Consider the following 20,335-nt stretch of genomic DNA (forward strand, 5'->3'; position numbering starts at 1 on the left):
GCACAGCATGATTAGGGAGGCCCGTGGCAACGTACAATTTGGGGAGAATTGAAAGATAAGTAAGACAGCAATGGATAACATTCCTGGGTGTTCTTCCCAGCTTTATTTCAGCCCAAATGTTTGTCCTCAGTACTTCATTCTCCGGTTACTTTTCTTTTCTTCTCCTGTTCCACCGTGGTTCCACAACTGTCCTTTCTTTCAAAGACTTCACTTTTCTGTGTACTATACCTTCTGTGGTCCTGTGTGTCTTACATTCCGTAAGACATTCAGGCCTTTCTTCTCTGCTCTGTCTTGTCTATCCTAGGAACCATTAGCTCAGCGCGTAGTTATGGAACAATGGCCTTGGTGCAGTCAGTGCCTAGCATCTCCATCAATATAACAGTTTTTGTTTCTTCTAGAGATTTTTTAAAAAATTTGAACCATTTGTAAAAGTCTTTTTAAAATTGAATTTGTTACAATATTGCTTGTTTCACATTTTGGTTTTTTGGCTGCAAGGCACATGGAATCTTAGCTCCCCAACCATGGATCGAACCTGGTCCCCATGCATTGGAAGACCAAGTCTTAATCACTGGACCATCAGAGAAGTCCCATCAATACAACTTTACATCTTCAAGGTGAGGTCTTGCTCCACATGTGATGACTTTCAGGTAGGGTCTGCTGTTCAGTTATAATTTGTATCTGCTGTAGAAAACTTAGAATGCATAGAGAAACAAACATAAGGAGAAAAATGTACATTTAAACATTGTTAATACCTTGATGTGGATCTTTCCCATCTTTTCCCCACATATTTATGGTTTATAGTTACAAAAAATAGAATTATTCCTTAGATGGGCAGTGCTTTCCTCCAGACCATTTACTGTTCTGTGGATCAGCTGTTAGAGAACTCTTGCCCTGGACCCCAGCTTAGTGGACAAGGGGGAATCTCAGGCCCCAGCTCGGTTACACTGAGGTGAGATTACAGAAGAAGGTGGTTTGCAAGAGACAAGTAAATGAGACACAGGGTGCGAAGCAGAGGAACAAATGGAAGGATGCGAGAGGTACTCCTTGTATTTGACACTGGCCCTGCAGTGACTTTTGTGAGGTAGCCTTTCTTCTCACTTCAAATCCTTCTTCAGTGATGGAGCAGTGTCTGACAGATTCTGATATTTTCCTCTAACAATGCCAGAGCAAGATGAACCTTTTTTGTAACCTGCATTTTCCACTTTACATAAGCTTTTTCTGTATCATCCTATATTCTCCTAGATTATAATTTTAGTCACTTCACAGTGACCACAATGGATGTCAGTTATTTATAGGAGAAGGGGAAGATCCTGCTTAAGCTCTGGTATTGAATAAGCACTGAGTTCAAATGCCTGTGCTATGTGATTTGGACTTAATTACTTAAACACTCTTGTGTCTCAGAGTCCTCATCTGTAAGATGGATACAACATTATGGTTAAGTGATAAAATGAACCCAACATTCCAAGTACATAGTCTGCCACATAAATAAGAGTTCAATAGATTTCACCTATTGTTAATAATAGTCATTAATAACAGCAAATTATTAATAATAGTTTATTAATTAATAAATATTAATAATAGTAAATCCTCTATTACTGCTCATGTAAGAATTCATATATTTTTTCAACATTATAAACAAAGCTGCAGTGAATATACTTATAGCCAAGCATTTACGCATGATTATTCCCTGGTGGCTCAGATGGTAAATGAATCTGCGTGCATTGCAGGTGACCTGGGTTCAGTCCCTGGGTCAGGAAGATCCCCTGAAGAAGGGAATGACAACCCACTCCAGTATTCTTGCCTGGAGAATCCCTTGGACAGAGGAGCCTGGCAGGCTATAGTCCATGGGGTCACAAAGAGTTGGACATGACTAAGTGATTGACACTTTCACTTTTCATTCCTTGAAGTAAGGACCTCATCAGATCAAAGACTGGGTATTCAAAAAGTTTAAAAAACATACTGTCATTGCTTTTGCTGAATCTTCTGAGTTGTCCACATCTCAGTCTTTAACATTTTCTTCTTATCTACAGTTTCAGAGACAGCATGTCTCTGACCCAGCATTTGCTCTCTGATCACCTTCCAACAAAATTAAGACAGTGTCATGTCTAACCCTTGAGTGGGGGCTCTGGCAGGAAGATTTAGCTCATTCATTGAGTTATTCACTCACGTGCCAGGTACAGATTAATTTATATGTAGTCTGTGTTTATAGACTAGGCTTATATTTTCAGGGCTGATTCCAATGTTGCTAATCATGGAGTAGACTTTGAAACTTTGTAGGAAGAGTCCCAGACAGTTCTAAGGAAGTCAGATACTGACCGAGGCTGATGATATCTATAAAATCTCTTCTCTTTAGAAAGAGGGACTTTGGGAATGGGAACTCCTTGATTCTTTGACCTGCCTGGAATGACCTACCACCTGCAGACCCTACCCTGTCTTTCAGGCTTAGGAAACATCAATGTTAAATACTCTGAGATGCTTTTATGAGCCACTTCTGTAGGCATTGAAAAGATGAAGAACACCCAACATGTTCCTTGTCCTTCTTGGAGAAGTAGGTGTGCTAACAATTATAGGCAAAGAACGGAGGTGTGCACCTGTAAGGAAATCTCTAAGTCTGGTGACTCAAGAGCCAAGGTCTGCATACAGTTAGCCATTTGGTTCCCAGAGGGTTTTTTCCAGCCCGAAGTTATAGCATTAATAAACTTTTGGCGTGTGTGCTAAGTTGCTTCAATCCTGTCTGACTCTTTGTGACCCTATGGCCTGTAGCCCTCCAGGCTGGTCTGTCCATGGGATTCTCCAGGCAAGAATACTGGAGTGGGTTTCCATTTCCTTCTCCAGGGGATCTCCCTGACCCAGGGATTAAAGCCTCATCTCTTCTGTCTCCTGCATTGGCAGGTGGATTCTTTACCACTAGTGCCACCTGGGAGACAAAAATCCTTTTAGGTGTCAACAATTAATGACTGGGGATTTCAGGTGAAAATGTAGGTTTCTTTCTTCCCTTGAAGCAGTGGAAGTTTTGGCAATACTGAATGCTCATTTTCTCATGGCAACAGTGAGGAGTGGCTGACCCTTTAGCCAGGGCAGGGGTTCTCCTTTTTGCCACAGTCCCCACCACTCCCTACTGCCTCACCTTGTCCTGCTTCCCTTAGCTATGCTATCTGTGTGCACCCTGAGTTTGCAACCACTGGCCTCATAAAGGGAACACTTTATTTTTTTCTTCGTAGGATGTCAGGGAAGACAGAGAGATCTGCTAGAGAGCAGGGTCAGCAAGCATTGGCTGTGTAGGTAGGTGGAAGGTGAGGCATCCATGTCAGGCATGGTACCCTGTGCCAAGGTGCAGGGGCTGAAGCCCAAAGGCCTCTTTGGATGATGATAAGCAGACAAGGATGGGAGGAGAGTTGTGTGTTTGAGGGAGGGGATGGAGAGAAAGAATTAGAGAAACAGGCAAACACCAGCTCCTGAGCAGCCTGGCACTCCAAAACAAGCACACTAGATTTTGTTTTTTAAAAAACTGGATCTGATGATTGATAGTAGAAGAGCTAAAAGAGTTTCCACCAACAGAGTCCTGACTTTGAAGCAAATTCTGCGCAGACTTCATCAGTTCCCGACACCAAACCCATGAGACCTGCACTTTGGTTATCCTTGTCCTACAGATGAAAAAATACAGGTTTGAAGAAAGTTGGATAAATGAATTCCTCAAGGTCACAACCAGTAAGTGACAAGGCAAGATGCGGACCCAGGCCAGACTAGAGAGCTTGCAACGTAACCAGCTTCCCTGATAGCACCAAGGCTTCAGAACCCCTGCCCTCGCAGGAAGACTGATGCTGAAGCTGAAGCTCCAAGACTTTGGCCACCTGATGCGAAGAGTTGACTCATTGGAAAAGACCCTGATGCTGGGAAGGGATTGAGGGCAGGAGGAGAGGGGGTGACAGAGGATGAGATGGTTGGGTGGCATCATTGATTCAATGGACATGAGTTTGAGCAAACTCTGGGAGACAGTGAGGGGCAGGGAAGCCTGGCGTGCTGCAGTCCGTGGGGTCACAAAGAGTCAGACACTAAGTGACTAAACAGAAACAACCCCAGCAGCAAAATCAGGGTTATATTGGGAGTGGGTGGGGGGCGGCTGAGGGCAGAACTGCTGGGAGACCACTGCAGTGGCAAGCCAGAGAGCTGAAGGCCTTCACCAGGGCAACACTGGTGCATGCAGAGGAGGCAATGGGAGGCCTAGAGCAGGATAAGTCAGAGGGATCCTCCTTCATGGGACCTGCCAGCCCTAGGGGTTTTCTTGGCCTCCTTTAAGTCCTCAGAGTACTGCGTGTCCCTTTCCCAGGGCCTGCTTTGGCCATGTCCCCATAACAGCTGTATGCATCTTATCACATCTTGTATGTTTAAGTTCTTAAAGGGCAGGAGGAATTAGGCCTTATTAGCCTTAATAATGTTTTTTTTTTTTCTTTTTTGCATTGGGGGGCACAGGGCTTTCACAAATTCCAAAATTATCTCTTTCAGATCATTTCCCCTTCCGTATGCAGTTTAGCAGTTCATGGTGAGTTAAACACTTTTTCTTTAAAACTGAAAATAATTTCTTTCCGCAATCTGCTTTAAAATACACTAGGAAAAGGAAAGATTGGGAAGTTGTTTAAAAGCAGCAAACCCTTTAAGAGTCAATGTCACATTTATTGCTATAAAATATTTTTCTCTCTCTGTTAGACATCTGGTTCCCATTATATACAGTATTGGGTACTTGAGTTCACCAGCCATTTTGCATACCAAGCAGCGTGTCTGCGAAATCCCAGCTGACATCAGCCAGTACGTATGTGCAGCGTACACTCTTGCTTTCCATTTACAGACAACCCTTCTATCACCAACTTCATTCCTACCTATATGCTTTCGAGGTTATTTCATTCTTCTTAACTCAAGGACCAAGGTGCCTATGTCTGAGAAGTGAAGAACTTCAAAACCATGGAATCTTTGCTTTATATTATCATATGGTTCAACTATCTCTAATCTAGCTCTAAAATCAATGAAACAGCTAAATCTTAAGTCTATATTTCCTAATAACATTGACCCAGAAATACGAAACAATATGGAATGTTTGCTAATGAGTCATGAATTTCATGATAATTGCTTCCACATTCAGGAGAGCTCCCTTAAACCATCTAATCTTGACATATCCTGCAACAATCCCATGTGTTGTAAATGATTTTGTTTTATTTCTAAGGTTACTGTTAAGGGCTTATTTTATGGTTCATTTCATTTTCTTAAAGAAAACCACACACATGTACACATACACACACACACACACACACACATCCCACAGAGGATTGTGTCTCAATCTGTACTTTTGAAATAAAATAATAACAAAACCAAAAGGAGCCCTTGTCATTTGGTTTGGAAATAAAAATAAACACAGTTAGGAAGAAAGTGGAAATATGGTCTATTTTAGAGTTCCAACTCAGACCTGAGAATGAAAGCCAGGGTGGAGCAATGCCCTAGCAAGTGGCCGTCCGTCTTCTCTGGACTGGAGACTCTCTAACTGACTGTATGGACACAGCTAGCATTCAGTCCAGTGATAATGGAAAATTAAATACGACTTTTAAAAACTGCTCACATTATAAAGTGATCTATTAGCATTATATGACTTCAGCACTTAAAGTGACTGATTCTAATTGCACAATTTGGCCCATGGCAAGCATTAAAGAGCTGTAGAATCTTGCGGGTATTTTATCTCTTTGGGGATATTTTAAAGTGGATTTTCTTTGGAATAAAGCTTTGTTCCCACCACACAAAAGATTGTGTGGAAGAAATCTCTCAGTTCTGATAGAACCAGAGATAATTATAGTTTCTTCTTCTTTGATTCGTGAATCAATAAGCCAAATATTAAAAACATTCTTGGATTTTCCCCTCCCTTTCTTTTATTAAGTGAAATTCTGTCCCTACAGCATGTGGCTGTTATCCTGAAGAAGTAAAGATGGATGCCCTTGTCTAATGAGCTTTTCCAGCCATCAGAGAGGCATTCTTCTTCTGCACCTGGTTATCATACACAGTCCTTCTGCCTCTTTTCCAGGCAAGCCTGTGGGTTGCTAAGATGATGTCCCAGTGCCATCCCTGGAGCTGAACTTGATTTAAACAGGTTATCACAAAACCACAGGGACTTCTGAGCAGGTACTCTTCTTAGATGTACCTATTCACAGGTTTTCAGTTTTCAGAAAAAGAAGAAGGATGAATAAATGGGGGAATGTCATTTATCTTTGAATTTGACTTTATGTTTATGATATCTACAGGGTTTTTCATAATTTTCATCATATGGATTTCTAGGAAGCTTATTAATTGAATGGTATTGGAAATTACAGATTTTTAGGCTGGGGAAGTTCTTGTTGACCTTCCATGTTTAAGCAGTTTAAGATAAACTGCAATTTCACCTTAATCTGTGTACACAGGGATTTCTTATTGGTGGTTTTCAGATCTTCCAATAGTAGGAAAATTGCCTACCATGCTTCAGATTTTTGCAGTCATGACCCATATTGTTATCCATGTAACTGACAGTGGACACTTGAAAATGTAATTTAAAAACTCCAGGAACACCATGAGAGTGTACACACTAAACATATTTGTTTAAAACATCTTTTTCTAACATTGACATTTTTTTTCAAAGAACGGTGCTCAGCAGAAGGAAGTTTAAAGGCACTCTGGCTTCCTGTGAGTTTTCCACGAATAGTTCCCTGTAGTCTGCAATTGCTCTCTATCTTCCAAAACTGGGGCTCTGCAGAAGACAGATACTTGTTATTGACCTGACTTAGGATAAAAGGAGAAGAGGAGAGAAGATCATAGCCGTCGGCACTTTGTTTATGAAACTACCATTTCGAGGATATGCTTGAATCAGGCAAAAGTAATGCTTCTTGTTCCTCTCCCAGCATATTTTAAATGCCAACCTGTCAGGACCAAAAGAACAGTGCCCAGAATTAGGGCATTATCTTTCCTGTTTGCTGGTGTAGTGTGTGATAGCATCATTTAAATCATTACATTTTTCTCAGCTATGCTCAAAATAGATATAAAATTAAAAGTAAAAAATATAAAAATATATAGAGAGGTAAAGAGCAAAAAAATTAAAATTTGTTTTTTGAGTCATTATAATCTATTTTAAAACTGTTTTAAACTCACAGGAAATTGTGAAACGAATTCAGAGATATCCCCTGTTCCCTTCATTCAGCTTTCCCAAAGATAACATCCTATGTAACCACCATACCTTGTCAACAGTGGGAAATTGATTCACTACTATTAACCCAGTTATAGACCTTATTTGGAATTCAGCAGTTTTTACATGCATTCTCTTTTTGATTGTGTATTAGAATGTAGAAATGCATTAACCGTCAGTGTTAAGGGAGCATCTTTCATCAGTGAATACCGATGGTATGTAGGATTCTAGAGAGAAGGTTGGCATTTGTGAAGTACCTTCATATTAATTACTTTATCCACGCATTACTTAACAATCAATCCTATATCAAGTGCCAACTGGAGATGCAAACATGGTGACATTGCCCTCAAAGAACTCACAGAGGGAGATTGAAAAAAAATCCACAATGGCAACAGAGTGTTGTAGAACATAATACAAATGAAACAAACCCACATTACCAGGCACCTACACGTGTCCAGCGCAGTACCAGGCCTGAGTGATCAGTGGTGCCTTAAGATCCCTGCTTCTCCTGCTCTGCGGATCCTCCTGCTGTGTGGAGGAAACAGACCATTAAGAAGCCCCGCCAGCAGAGTGCTCTCACAGGGAGATTCAGAATGGGTAGGTCCTGAGCAGTCAGAGGGGGCAGGACAGTGAATCAGGGGGATGTCATGTAGCCCAGTCAGCGTTCCAAGATTCTGAACCTGACCGCTGATGGATCTTGGGACCTGTTCTCATCCATGTCATTCAGAGCCTGTGCATCATCTTCCAGGTTTGCGGCAGCATTTGAGCAGCTGTCTTGCTCTCCTGAGAACAGTCACTGTTTCTTAGAACAGTCAGTCTTTGGTGTCAGTCTTTGGTGTCATCCCTGCTGGGCTAGAGCTCCTCCGTCAGCACTGGGACCCTGCTGCTGGGTTCACACATCAGATAGAGGGCTGTTTTCCAGCAGCAAAGAGGCAGTGGTTCCCTAGAGCTCAGCTGGTACCAGGGCTAGAGAAACAAAACCACCGTGTGTTTCTTTCTTAACAAAGTGAGGTGCCTTGCTCAAACTGTGACATCGTCACCAAAAGCCCCTCCTGCTTAGAGCCCCTCTGTCGCTTTGCACTAGTTGAAGGTAGCATCCACAATGCTTTCTGGGGTCTACAAGCCGCTACACGGACTGCCTACCTATGTCCTCAGCTTCAACACATCCTTTCCTTCCACTTCTTAGTGGTCCAGTCATGCCGGCCTGTTCAATGGCCCTTTAACCTGCTAAGCTGTGTTGTACTCCTGGGCCTTTGCTCATTCTGTTTCCAGGAATGTGTCCACCCCTCCCCGCATTCCCTAAGCATTCATCTATAACCTCATTCTTCAGGCTTCTGTGTAAGACTTTCTCTATGGAAGCACTTTTCTGTATATCAAGATCCCACTATGAGTCCCCGTCTTATCCCCATTTTATACTTCCCGTGTGTATTATAGAGTATGCAATCTTGTCTTTTGGTGTGATTATGTATGTGTCTCCCTCACTTAACTGTGAGTTCCATGAAGGCAGGGATGATATCTGTTTTTGCCCTTGTCTCCTGAGGACTCAATAGTATCTGTTGGATGAATCATTGAATGAAGGGGTAAATGACTAAACGAAATGATGATACATCCCCTCATTTCTCCCATAAGGTCAGGTAACGTCACATCTGGGATTTGGACATCATACTTACACATTGTTTGGGGATCCTTTGTTTTGGGCCCATTTCTGGTGTCTTCTCTTTCTCCCAATTCAGGCAGGGATAGTTTTTTCCATAGGAAATCGTGGCTGGTGTGATTTTATCTTTGACTTTTGCCTACTCCCGTAGGCTTCCGCTTAAGTAGTTTTATTTGAGAGAGTTGTCATCTCAAGGCCACTTCTACAAGTGGCAAGCCATTGGTCAGGTGCCTGTCTCTTATCAAACTGGTGGCCAGTTTCTCTCAAAGAACCACCCAGAACTGCCTTGCTAAGCTCAGGGCTCTGAGTCATGAGCGTGGCATGTTAGGAGGGCAGGAAACAACAGATGAGTGAGGCACGCCCTTGAAAGAATTTGTATTTTCCGGATTCTAGGATGTAAATCCCATCTTCACTGGCTTCAGGGTGGAGGAGGCCTTTACTGGGATGGATGAGGCTTGCTTGCTGAGATCAAATCAAGGAGGTATTTGGAACAAGGGTAGAGATAGAAGTCAGTCACTGTTTTGGAAGGGAAGTGATCTTTGAGCTGATTCTGGAATGATGGTCAGGGTTGAGTTAGTTCTGTGGGAACGGGTAGCAAGGGATAAGGATGGGGCAGAGGGCATGTTCAAAGGCCATGGAGAGATGTTTGGTGAAAAGACTCGACCTAGACTTTGGAAAATTTGGATACAAACCAATAGCTCTTAAAAAGAGATCTTTTGCCTTTGGCCTTTGCTCTATACCTCTAGAATTATTATCTAGATAATTATCTAGATAACTACTTCAGTTTTGTGGCTGACATCTCTCCAGTCTCAGCATATGTTTATAATGAAATATAGATTATTTATCTTAAATTTAGGTAGGGAAGTAACCGTGCAGTATGAATTCTACTCTTTTCTTTATTGGTGTTTATCAAGGGGTGTGTGTGTGTTTATATTCATTTTTCAGTCTTACGCAAGTATAAATAAAGATCGAAAGGTTTGTTTATGGTAAGAGCTATGAGATTCTGAAGAGCTGCTGCTAACAGTGACTTCGCAGCCAGAAAAGAAACAGCGTGGCCTGCCAGAAGGTGCTCAGATTTTTGGTGTTCAAGGCATGGGGACAAGGACCAACTTTGCATTTAATGATTGGTAACTTTTAGGCAGATGACTGAACCTCTCTGAACTTCACTTATCCCCCCTGTAACTTTGGGGTATTAATGAAATTATTGCCTCATTTATCTCAAAGCATTATTTATATGGTGTAATTTATATGAAAGAACTGCAAAAGCTATGGAGCAAGGTAAACATAAGTCATTATTGTTATAGAATAAACATACTCTTAAAAAATTGTGACAAGTTTCAGCAAGGAAGTGCTATGGAGGAAACTTTCCTAGACTTAATGCCACTGGAAAGTTTACAATAATCTATTTCCAACACAGCAGCGATGTGGCAGCTACACAGTCAAACATTTCAAGGAGCAATGAAAATGTGCATTTATTATGTTTCAGGTCTATATTTTACACAGAGTTCAATGTTGTAAAAATTAAGGAGAAAACCCCCACATAAGGACTGATATGAACTTTAGATTTTTAGCAAGAAAGGTATCAAGTAAATTTTTCTGAAATATTTCTGAGTAGCTCATTTTGTGGTACTATTCAAAATTATGTAACATTAGTATCACTTTACAGGATATAGTAATAAACTTTCCCAAAAGGTTTTATTTAACCAGGAACTAGGAGGAAATGCAAACACATTTTATATGTAACAAAAGACTATCACAAACATTAATTTTAAAATATAACAAATCTAAATGTGCATGTCCACTTCAGCATTAAGAAGTCAGTGAGATCCTTTTGCTATAAAAGTGATTTTTTTTTTGAGAAAAGCAAATAAGGTTCCCATTAAAAAGGGGAGGGTTGGATTGGCCCAGACTACACAAGCCCAGGAAGTGTTTGGTGGGTTATACAAACTGGGTTATTGATGAATGGCAGGAGATTGGAATGTGGAATTGAGACAGAAATCAACCTCTTGGTAAGTAACCCACCATAAACTATTTTCAACCAAGATAGATTTTTGTCTTGTTCTGTTTTTCCTTCTTTTCTCTTTCTGTCTTGCCAGTTGGGACACTTGTTTCTTCCTTTACTCCTGAGACTCTCATGAATGAAATAAAATAAATATTAAAATATTGCAAATGGAGAGCACAAACAGTTTTGGAAATGCACCAGCTGCCTTCCTTGGCTTGCTGGTCAAAACCTTTGTCAGCCGGCCTGTGTAGGAAGTCGAAGAATATTTTCTTGACAACTTATGACAGTTTAGCAACTTGAAAAGACAAGACTTTTTGTTGGGGGGGGGCTGCAGTTCACTTAAAGATGGTTGTACAATGAAATACATGGTGTAGGGCTAGCTTTAACCCTAGCTTTAACTGCTCTAACCCAGGAGCATAGACTGAGCTGGTGTTCCAAAACCAAGCGGGGGAGATGAAACCCACATTTTGGCCACCTGGACGCTCCCTGGACACAGTCACCGCTGGACACTGTGCCAGGCTGTCCCGGCGTCTTCACTGACTCAGTGCTTCCAATGTTACCACCTCACCCACCTCAGAGCCAGCAGGCAGTGAGTCCTGCCCTCACCACTACCTGGGAATTTCTCTCCTCTTTAGTAGAGTTCTTTCCGTGGAGGTTAACCCAAAGTCAGGGGTTGCTTACCTCAAGCCTCAGAACGCACACACTGCATCTTTAAGAAATAGTTCACTTGTGAATCAGTAAATGCCCCAGACAAAGCAGCCATTACTTATGCATTCCTGCATACCCGGGAAGGTGAAAATAATAGAATAAACATCATATACTTCATTATGATATCGGTTTACACTTCCAGGGTACACAAAAAGAGGCCATTTCATCAAGCTAATTGCCTGAAAGTAAAAGAGAGAGAACTTTTGCTATTAGTCTATTATGGGGCTTTTTTCTTAATCACAAATAGGGGCCGTGTGTCCCTGGGGGGATGTGTATTCTAATTTACAATTGAACTACAGATCAGAGCAATCAATCTTGGGCAGCACTTTTACAGTGTAATTGCTGCAACATAACAAATAAAAAAAAAAAAAAAAAGAAAGAAGAAGAAGAAGAAGGCCTGAGCTGCAGTTTGAGGTGGAGATATTTCCAGGCACTAGTTCGGGGTGGGAGGGAGAGAAGAAACGCCACGGACATGAATATGCAATGAGGGCTCATTAGCGGCCGAGTGTTGCCATGACGAATGGCATTATCCCCGGCCTGGTGCTGCCTAAACATGAATTTTATAACGACCCATTTATCATGACTTGTCATGGGCTTCAGTACTGTACTTTCTTCCAGCTCACACACCTTTCCCTGTTCTGATGGTGGAAAGCGTCCCTTTTATTATTATTGTTTCCTTTTGCATTGATTTCTGGTTCTTCACAGCAAGTGTTCATCACACAGAGCCACATGCTGATGAGAGGTCCGTGACTTCAGAAAGTTGAGGAGCTAAAACCCAATTCCTCATTCCACCTCCTCTATGGTCACATATTAAGAAAAAAGTTGGACTCAACTTTGAAAGAAATTTCTTAACGTGGCAGCTTTTTTGTACTGTGGTGTTCTGACGCTGTGGATTTTTTTTTTTTTTTAATTAAATGTAGCCAGGTTTGTCTTCCTTGCATTTATTTTCTTCCCTTTCTTGTACTTCAAGGACCCTTCCGTATCTTAAAAGTAGAACCCAAACGTTTTGAGGTTTTTTTTTCCCCCCCCAAATCTTGGAGTCATGACGAAAAAGTCTAAGATTAGAATGCTTGAAAGGTTTTTAGTGTTTAGGGTTTTTACAAATGCATGAGCTGATTTCTCACTTAGAAACCCTCTTATATCATAGCAGGAAGGTTGGCCTATTCTTTGACAACAACGTTTTAGAATGCACGTTTTGCTAATAGCACAAAATCGTAAAAGCCTTCTCCCTTGATAGAAACCATGAGGTCTGTTTGAATATTTAGCAGCCCACAAAATTACTATATGCAGATGTTTGAGTCTTTGCATTAGCCAGGAGGGTCGGCGAGTCCATCAAAGTTAAGTGCAACAGTGGGTCAAGAATGCGGTTCTAGATCGGCAGGAGTGCCCTATTGTAGTAGAGACCAAATCAATGGGATCTAGAACTAGTCTATTTAGTTACCTAAGAGAATATCCCTACAATTATTTCTCCATTTACCTAGATGAAGTGAAGGAAGGGCATAGACACACAGAGGAGTTTTAACTTTGTAGGGAGGAAGCCAATCTGACTCCACGTTGGAACCTGTTTCTTTGACTTGCTTTTATTATTATAATCATACTCGTGGCTTGCCTGGAGGACCCTGCCCCTCTGCTTGACTATAAACTAAAGTGCCTTTGTTCAGCTCAAGGAGAGATAGTTTGTCCCTGCCCTGTGAATAGAGGAGATGAACACATCCCTTCTGAAGGCTGGACATCCCCTTGGAGATGTTTCACAGGACTGAAGACCCTTTCACTGTAGTTCCTCACTGCATCTCCCTCTCTATTCTGCCTTCTGACTTTAGTTCCTCATTGCTTCTTTCTCTCTGATCTGTAAAAGAACCTGGCATCCAGACCCCAATAAGATGGTTATTGTGAGGCACTAGCCTGCTGTCTTCTGGGTCTGCTGGCTCCCCGATTAAGCCTCTTCCTTGCCTCGACACCTTGTCTCTTGGATTCATCGGCCTGTCGTGAGGCAAGCAGAGTGAGCGTGGATTCGGTAATGTAATCTGATGTTGTTTTGTACACCCAAGAATTATAGTCATTTCTGTATACAATTTGGAAACTGTAAATAGTTAATCAGATCTTTTTGAGTGGGTTATCTTTACTGTTCCATATTAACAATGACAATCATTTTACCTATTAATACTTAAACACTGCTACTAAGTTGCTTCAGTCATGTCCGACTCTTTGCAAACCTATGGACTTAGTCTGCCAGGCTCCTCTGTCCACGGGATTCTCTAGGCAAAAAATACTGGAGTGGGTTGCCATGCCCTTCTTTAGAGGATCTTCCCAATCCAGGGATCAGACCCGCATCTCTTAGATCTCCTGCATTGGCAGGTGAGTTCTTTACCAGTAGCACCGCCTGGGAAGCCCCACTTAAATGTTAATAATACATTAAAATAATTATAAAATATTTTATAACTAACAATAATTTGTACCTGCGAAGCATTTTGCAGTTCCAGATTTCTTTCATTAGATAGATCCTCAGGTTAACTGAGGGAAGGGTTATTATTCCCATTTTAAAGAAGAAAAAACTGAGGCTCACAGCTTAAATGATGAGGTCAGGGTAACCCAGTCAGAAAATGGAAGAGTTGAAGTTCAATGGCAAGTCTTTCAAGTCCTAGGTCAGAGCTTCTACATTCCCAAAGTCACCAGAGCAGAAATTGTTCCTAAAATGTCATCTCTTCTGGGATTTGGGAAGTTGGGAAAGGAACCCATTGAAAAGATGGCCATCATTTACACTTGAGAGCCTGGGGTTCTGTCTCCTATATACTTACTAGAATTGAAATTAGCATGTACCTGTCAATTAAAATTAAGTTGCCATTCCAACCATTTAAGCTGAATTGTCTTTCCTCATTTAAAAATGCAGATGAAAAGTGTTTTGCAACAAAAAGACTTGGGCATCATTCTGGCTGGTGGTCTTGTGTTATGAGTCTTCTGGCTGTTAAATGTTTTACTTCTTTGTGTTTTCCCCCATGAATGAATTAAACAAAAATTTTAGAAATAATATGGTGAAGAAAGGATCCAAATATTGGTAAATGATATTAAAGAACACTGTGATTATGACTGAACAGATTAAAAGTGTGTCTATATGACACCAAACATCTGGATGAAAATGGGAAAAAAATAGTAAAAAACCTTGATGTTTTGTTTACTTGACACCATACATCTGGATGTTTAAAAACATCTGGGCTTTTAAATCATTTTCTCCCAGGTTTTATCTGAGTATTTGGCATCATGTACAGAAAGTTGAACAATTTAAAAAAATTAATATGGTTATTACTGAATTAGAGAAAATTATTGTATTTAATTAATCTGCAGATATTAACTAATTATTCTGTTTAGCATAACATTTAATGAGTAAAATTCTCCACCGGGCAAATAAATACAGAAAGATATAATTAGGTGATTTAAGAATAAAACTTGGCTTCAGGCACATTGAAATCTTGGTCATAGTTTACTGACAGCAGTTTCCTTGGGTAGAAATCTTTTTAGGTCCTCAGACAATAATTTTCTCTTCTGTGGAGTAGTTTCCATGTGTTTTGAGAATCTGTTAATTTACAATGTGTTTTGACAATAGTAAAATTTCGTAAACACTTAATAACATATGAGATACATCGAGTAATAGACATTTGCTTTGCCAAGTGAATTACCCAGCCTGATAAAATCAGTGTAAACCCACTCTCTAAGCAGCCTTCTGACATGCCCGAGGCTGAACCCGAAGAGGAATCCACTGAAACGAACTTCAAAGACTTCATTGCAGGGAAAAGTACCTTATGTGACTGACATTTTTTTGTGATCTCATCTAAAAAAAGTTATCATAATTATTGAACATTTCCTCTGTAGCTTATTCTCAATCCAATCAGTTATAATGAAAATAGTCTGCTTGCTTTTCAGATTCTCAAGTTTTCGAAATGATTAGTGCTTCCTTGAGATATCCCATTAATTGGACACACAACCCAGATGAAAAGCCTGAAACCCAAGAGTATATAAAAAAACATAAGGTTGTTGCAATTTAAGTGCCTTCAAAAGATCTAATTTGATTTTTAAAAGCAATTCTGCAGATGTGAAAATTAAAGGCAGGCAGAAACAAGATATGGTTTAATGAATGTATAGGTTAAGAAACATTTAGAGGTTTCAGTAGCCTTCCTCTGAATTTTTTTTTTTTTTAATTTAGCTGTTAGGTTGGAACGATTGGTCCCACCACACAATAGAAATTGCTGAATTTTACGAGTTGCTATTTCCTTTCCAGTTGCTCCATTTTTCTCACCCAGTGTATTTCTGAAGCAACATGGTTTTTCTGTGTACAGATGTTCAGTTCTCGTACCTGTCAATCAGATTTCAAGTTCTAATAAAGTTAAAGGCTCTCTTCACTGGGTTCTCCTTGGCTGTTTCATCTATGACCCCATCCCCCGCCTCGCCCCTCTCACCAGGAGCAAATTGTGCACTTATTCTCAATAAAAGAAGGAAAGAATGAAAGAAAAAAAAATTACAAACCCTTCTACTGGTTCTAATGACATCTTCAGTCATTAATGAGTTAATAAAAATCTCAAAGTCATCTGGGGCTAGATAAGAGGAAGAAAGGAAAGTATTGTACTGTAATGACAGGCTCCCAGACTGCCCTCTGAGATGTCATGAGTCAGTCATGTTAAGAATGCGTGCATCCAATCATCTGGTGATTTTTATCAGCAAGCCCTCCAGCGGGAACTGACAGGGGCCAGTTTGGGAGTGACGATGAATAAACAATGACTTTGGGGATTGTTGGGGGCTGTGGAATAGAGTGAGGGGTTTATGTATACTAAAACATGATGACATTAGCAATCAATATACCAATTACCAGACAAGTTATTGGTCGAGGCATTCACGGGTCCTCGGCCTTCGTGCGCTTTGAACAGGCCCGGGGCACCGAGGCGGCTTCCTCCGCGGGCCAGGCAGGCGGGGCGCCCAGGACCCAGGGCCCTGATCTAAAAGGCAAGCTCTGCTTCTCTGGCTGAGGTAGTCCAGGCCTGGATGTTTTGAATGGCTTTGCAGCGTTTATTATTATACAAATACAGACTCCCAGGTTTCCTTCCTAGAGATGCCATCTCTGGAGTCTGGGGTAGGGCTGCTCTTTGGTGTTTGCAAGAACACCCCCAGGTAACTGATCAGGCAAGTTGGGGAGTTGTGGTCTAGCTGGAACTCCCCCAGTTCGGTCCCAGACCAGCATCGCCAGGGCGCTCCTTAGCCCCGCCAATCCTCAGGCCTGTGCTCCGACCCACTGACTCATTTCTGGAGCCCTTGGTATTTCGGTGTACAGACATTCAATCAATCAGACTCTGAAGGTGTGGCCCAGACCTGTTTTTTTTTTTTTTAAAACACAGCCTCCAGATGGTTTTGATGCTTCCTCACAGTTTGTGAGCCAAGGCTGTCCAGCCAAGATCCTTGCCAGGGGTTTGTCACCTAGCGCTATCAACCATCTCCTCTCAGGCACCTCACGGGTCATTTTCTACCCATACAAGTGAGGAGATTGAAGTGTGCAAATGGTTTACTTAAAAGAAAATTAAATGAGGGCAGATCCAACTTCTCTCCATAATCACTGTCACTATCATTCACTCCCACATACCACTGGGTTTTCTTGAATGATCTTGATGTCTGAGTGACTTTGATTACAGAAAGGAAAGGAGAAACACTGGCTTGTGGCTTATATCTAAAATAGAACAGGGAAGTGGGTTTATAAGAAATCTTAGAAAGAAAAATCAAGGCATGTGAAGGATTTATTTACTAATAAATACAACAAATATTCACCTATATAGCATATTAAAAAGCAGAGACATCACTTTGTTGCCAAAGGTCTGTCTAGTCAAAGTTATGGTTTTTCCAGCAGTCATGTATGGATGTGAGAGCTGGACCTTAAAGAAGGCTGAGCACTGAAGAACTGATGCTTTTGAACTGTGGTATTGGAGAAGACTCTTGAGAATCCCTTGGACAGCAGGGAGATCAAACCAGTCAATCTTAAAGGAAATCAACCCTGAATATTCATTGGAAAGACTGATGCTGAAGCTGAAGTTCTAATGCTTTGGCCATCTGAGAGAGCTGACTCATTGGAAAAGACCCTGATGCTGGAAAGATTGGGGGCAGGAGGTGAAGGGGACGACAGAGAATGAGATGGTTGGATGGCATCACTGACTCAATGGACATGAGTTTGAGCAAGCTCCGGGTGTTGGTGATGGACAGGGAAGCCTGGCGTGCTGCAGCCCATGGGGTCACAAAGAGTTGGACACGACTGAGTGATAAATAGCAATATTCATCTGGGCATTCAATGCCCACAGGTGCTTGTGTAGATTAGTCAGATCTACTTAAAAAAAAAAAAAAATAAGGACTTCCCTGGTGGTCCAGTGGTTAAGAATCCGCCTTCCAATGCAGGGAATTCGGGTTCAATCCCTGCTTTGGGAAGTAAGGTCCCACATGCCTCGGGGCAACTAAGCCCGGGTGCTGTAACTACTGAACCTGTAGGCTCTGGAATCTTTGAGCCACAACTGGAGAAGGAAAGGAAAGGCTGATCTCAAGGAGAGATCCTGTATCCTGCAACTGAGACTCAACAGAGCCAAAATTTTATATATCTATACAGCCACGCAACTGTGCCAATTAGGAGAGGAAAGTGTGCATGATTCAAGGCTGGTATATGGCAAGGAGGAGGCCTTCTTACAGTGAGGTTAGAGATTTCTCTTATTTTGCTGGAGAATCTTACTGAAGGGGCATTCCAGAACTTGTTAAACTTTCAAACGAGGTGGCCCAGTCTGCCAGATATGCAGTATGTTTAAATTAGTGTTTTCCACAAACAGAAATTCCCAGGTTCTAAGCTTAATACAAAAAATAAAAAAATATCTCATGTCAAGTGAGAAGCTGTAGGTACACTGAATAGATAGGATTGTTTGCAACAGGGGTCCTAACACTTTCCTGTGTGTTACGATTCTCCCAAAGAGTGTTGCTTCCCTGGTGGCTCAGTTGATAAAGAATCCACCTGCAATGCGGGAGACCTGGGTTCGATCCCTGGGTTGGGAAGATCCCCTGGAGAAAGGAAAGGCTCCCCACTCCAGTATTCTGGCCTGGAGAATTCCAAGGACTGTATAGTCCATGGGATCACAAAGAGTCGGACGTGACCGAGTGGCTTTCATTTCAATGTATTTGATCAACAAAACCCTTTTTATAAAGAATGTGTGTGTGCATGCTTGCTAAGTCGCTTCAGTCATATCCCGCTGTTTGCGACGCTATGGACTGTAGCCTGCTATGCCTGTCTGTCCATGGGATTCTCCAGGCAAGAGTACTGGAGAGGGTTACCATGCTGCCCTCCAGGTTTATAAAGGATAACCTTGTAGAATCAGTGTTCTAGGGAGTAACCTTTAGGAAGCATGCATTCATATCTTCTAAGATGGCTCACACCCGTGGAGAGAAGCTAGTTATTCTCTGTGTTGTATAGTAAGGAGTCTCTTTGTTATAATTTATTAAACCCTGTATGTCTGGCATCAACATTAATTATGTGGTGGCTTGAAGCCAACAAGAAGGTTCATGTAGCCATCACCAAAGAGTTAAGTAAGTTGTCCAGCTGTTGATGGTCTGGTTAAATCATCTCTGAGTTGTTGGCATATCTCCCAGAACAGGTACTCATTAAAAAAAAGAACAAACTGGATTTTACTACTGAGATCACACTGTGTTTTTACAAATGAGGGGTAGTTCCATCGTAATTCCTTGCCTGTACCCAGAAATGTCCCACAAAAGCAGATGTGTACCTAAGCTGGTGTTGGAAAGTCCTGTCCTCCGCTCCTCCCCCCATTCCCCATTGAGGTGTGTCTTTGCTCAGTTGTGTCCGACTCTGCGACCCCGGGGACTGTGAGATTTTTCAGGCAAGAATACTGGGGTGGGTTGCCATTTATTCCTCTGGGGGATCTTCCTGATCCAGGGATCGAACCTGAGTCTCCTGCACTGGCAGGCTGATTCTTTACCACCAGGCCCCCTGGGAAGCCCATCCCATTGACAGCAGGCCCTATCTGTTTCCCCCCACACTGAGGTCCAGATGGTGGTGGCTGTGGCAGATCTTGGCTCCTCCTCTGGCTAATCATGATGGTGACAGGAGGTTGGGGGTGTGTACCACAAAGGTCAGCCCAGCAGGGATCTTAAACACACCCTTGCTTATAAACGTCTCCTCTTGAAGCTCTTTCCAGAGCTGTGCATTAGTGCCAAATGCTAATTCTTGCTGGGGATGTGATGCCTTATAAACGTTATGAAAGAATATCATCTTTCTTGTAGAAGTGAAGGTACTTTTAAGGCCACATTGGGCAAAGGATTAGTTTCCCAAGTCACATCTATAGGTCACGTGGTTGCCTACCAGTGGCTTCTTTGCTAAAAACCCCACCCCGTCCCCTTCTGGTGACACAAGAGTTGGGAGAAACTCTCAAATGGAAGAAAGAAGAGAACTGACATTTGAAAGATGGGGAGAGATGAAATATACACAAACAAGAATCCTAAACAGAAAACAATCCCATCACCCATGCTAACATTTGTCATCTTTTCTCCATAGTCCTGCAAGTCTGGCCAAGACACGGGACTCACTGGGTTGTGTCTCTGAACTAAAAATAATAGAGCGGATTCAACTTTGGGAGGTCTCAAAGCCTTTTTTCCTCATCTCCTTTGTAAACATATTGTTGACACCATATGCGTTTCTCAGCTTTGCAACTACAAGGCGTTTAGCCGGAGGGAAGGGCTTCACTCTCCGCTCTTGGAGGAGAGA

Source organism: Cervus elaphus, chromosome 13, assembly GCF_910594005.1.
Source record: "Cervus elaphus chromosome 13, mCerEla1.1, whole genome shotgun sequence".
Taxonomy (NCBI): domain Eukaryota; kingdom Metazoa; phylum Chordata; class Mammalia; order Artiodactyla; family Cervidae; genus Cervus; species Cervus elaphus.